The sequence below is a fragment of the Microtus ochrogaster genome, linkage group LG10 (assembly GCF_000317375.1).
Source record: "Microtus ochrogaster isolate Prairie Vole_2 linkage group LG10, MicOch1.0, whole genome shotgun sequence".
Classification (NCBI taxonomy): Eukaryota; Metazoa; Chordata; class Mammalia; order Rodentia; family Cricetidae; genus Microtus; species Microtus ochrogaster.
The window spans coordinates 15,422,980-15,426,345 of NC_022035.1; the positions used below are offsets into that span (position 1 = coordinate 15,422,980).

General features: G+C 34.7%; 1 non-coding gene across 1 annotated transcript; it reads right to left on the reverse strand.

The window, feature by feature from the left end:
* Positions 1–1,797: 1,797 nt before the first annotated feature.
* On the reverse strand, positions 1,798–1,924 carry LOC113457933. The gene has a single exon (XR_003378401.1). It is a non-coding gene; the product is annotated as a small nucleolar RNA SNORA72 (small nucleolar RNA).
* Positions 1,925–3,366: the final 1,442 nt, after the last annotated feature.

A 3,366-nucleotide genomic window follows, 5' to 3' on the forward strand; every position in this document is an offset into this window, starting at 1 on the left:
TATATAGCAAAAACAAGGATTTCCCTGACCCAGTGTGGTATCTAGGGTTCCTTCTCAGTCTCTCTTGGCCTGTGCCATTTGCTCTCACTCAGAGTTGGTCATTTTCTGATTTCCTGCAGTTCTCTCACCATTGGATGATGTCATGTTTCATCATTTAGTAGTTTGCTCCTTGAAATTTAGTCTCCATGTCCCCAACCCTGGAATCTTATGTACATCACAACCCATATAGAGAACACAACTCTTCCTGTCTTCTGCCTAAGACATGTACTGTTAATCATTCTTGGGTAATTTCTCAGAAGTCACTGGATTTACTTAATATTACATCTCAAACTCACTGTCTCGCATTGCCTTGTATTGGGTATCTCCAGTGCCAGTGTTTCATACACTATTGTTTTCATTACATTGAGTAATTATTGTACTTTTCAATGGATCTTTTCCCAAAGTAGAAATTTAGTTCATTTTTATTTATTTCATTGTTGTCCTAACCTGATACTGAAAGTCAGAATATTTGCCTCTGTCTGATCAAAAAATAAAAAAAAGAGAGAGAGAAAGAAAAAAGAGAAAGACCTATATGTATTGAGAGCTGAATTTCAATCTAGACATTTTGCTGTGGCTTTGTGTAAAAGGGGAATTATAAGCAGTGCACATATCTGAATCTACTGTGTGTTTAAAGAGCATTAGTGTTTCTCCTTCTTAGTAAGTGGCATGTTATGTCTTCCACTTAACATTTGTTATAAATTCTCTGGCTATTAGAATGTGGCCATCATTTATCAGCCTCCAAGGCAATACCTATATACATATTCAAACTATTTCATAAAAAAACTTGGATGACTTATGCGTTTCACAAGTCCTTTTTTTTTCAGTCAAGGTAGCCCCTTCAATTGTTTGGTATGATATTCCTGCTAAAGTTAAACATTTTCGTTACATTTCTTTTGCAATAATTTACCAATGTCATCATTTTTCTTCTAATCTTTCCTACTACATCTTCATGGTTTCATAGATATGAAATTAAACTTTTTAATTCACCTACATTGACTCTCCAAGATTGTCTCCATTCTTTATTATCTATTTATTTCATGCCAGGCTATATTGTTAATAGGCATTCAACTGTTCATTGAATTATATTTAAATTAAATATCAACTTTAAAGTATAATCTTTTTTCTAATACAAAAACTTAGCTACAAACTTTCATTCATATAAATATTCTCTCTTAAGCAATTATACTGAATAGAATTTCAAACGTTTTTTCCCTAAAATAAGTTATTTTAACTAACAATGAAACCTCCAATGCAAGTATCATTACAGATTTTTCTCGAAGATACAAACAATTTAAGATGCTTACCACATAAACTCAACTTCAGTTGAAATGCCAAGAGACAGCACCGAGCAAAGTAGTCTTCAAAGTTTAGAAGGGACTCAAATGTTCAAGTCTTCTTAGAACTCATATTTATTAGAGTTATAGTGAAGGTGTACATCTGTAATTCCAGCTTTCAAGACAGATCTCTATGAATGTAAGGCCAGTGTGGTCTAGGTCATGAGTTAAAGACCACCCAGGACTACACAGAATTCATATTTTTTTTCTAGAAAATGAAAACAGTAGTTTAACATTTCCCTTAATAACAACTGTTAATCACAGAATTTCCCTCCAATGGCCACATATTCTTCATATCAGGAAGCATATTAGAATTATTTACTAATTATTACAGTGACTACGATGTCATTTTTCTTAATGTCAATTAAAGAAACCCTGGAATCTTAGCCTACACATGACTACACTTAACAATCAAACCGAAGCTGTTTGTCACCACCATTTAAAAATCAGGCCTAGGGATAGAACAAGTCTGGGGCCATGCATGTGATCTTACTATAGACTTTGTTTACCCTGTACTGATTATCACATAATCAGCAGAAGGAGAATATCAGGATCATTTTTCCTTCCTTTTTTTTTTTCTTTTTTCTTTTTCTTTTCTTTCATTTTATTTTAAGCAGGGTTTCTCTGTAGCTTTGGAGCCTGTCCTGGAATTCTCTCTGTAAACCAAGTTGGCCTCAAATTCAAAGATCCATCTGCCTCTGCCTCCGGGGATTAAAGGCATGTGCTCCCAGCACCTGGCAGTATTTCTTCCTAAAATGCTCTGTCGAGCATCTAGTTTGTCATTTCTGTGTTGGAATAATTAATGCAATTCATATGAATGCCCATACAAGCATGCATGCACAAGCTTTACACAAATATCACAGTAAAAATGTTACTTTATCTTTTTTGAAATAATTTGAATTACCAAAGAATAAAAAGTGAAATTATCCATGGCAATCTTAAACTTAAGTATTTTTTTTTGAAGTTTGCTATTCAGACACAATTCAACAAAATGCAAATTGTAATTCTTAAATGACCATTCTTTATCATTATTATTATAATTTTTATATTATCTGCACTTAGCATCTACTTTATGATTTAATGATCACTTACTCTTGGGTCTATTTATGGCAAAATAGTATATTACATGTTACTAACACACATGTTAATTCGAGCACTATTTTCTTTTAGTCAGCACCTCTCCTTAAATTAGATTTTTGCTGTTTTGGTTTCCATCGATAGCACTTTCAGTCATGGGAATACATGGAGATTGTTTCTTTTTGTAACCGTCATACTTCCCGTGGTAAGAACATGATACAGAAATGTTAATACTTGACTCATTTGTGACTGGAAATGTTATGAACCATTTTATTTTGACCTGTTCTGTATGATTCGCATCAATTGTCAGTACGCTTTCTTTTTTTTTATTTTTATTAATTTATTTATTTATTGAGGATTTCTGCCTCCTCCTCGCCACCGCCCCCCACCCCCCCCCCCCGCCCCCCGATCAAGTCCCTCTCCCCCATCAGCCCGAAGAGCCATCAGGGCTCCCTGACCTGTGGGAAGTCCAAGGACCGCCCACCTCCATCCAGGTTCAGTAAGTTGAGCATCCAAACTGCCCAGGCCCCCCCCAAAGCCAGCACGTGCAGTAGGATCAAAAACCCATTGCCATTGTTCTTGAGTTTTCAGTAGTCCTCATTGTCCGCTATGGTTTATTTTTTATTTATCTATTATTGCAACAGACTACTAAGAAAAAAGGAAAATTATAACCCAATCAAACTTTCTAATGTGTAGGATAATACTACCCCAATCCTTAAAGGATTCTCATGCTCACTATATAAAAACACTCACAAATACGTTTATGTTAAAAGAAGTAATCATTGTTTTCAATATAGCTACATTTTTGTAATTATACTTTTCTTCAATATAAGTTCTTTTGCATTCTATTACCAACTAGATCTTTTAAGGAGAGAAAGGAACAGAAGGAAACAAGAGAGGCAGGGAGGGAGGAACA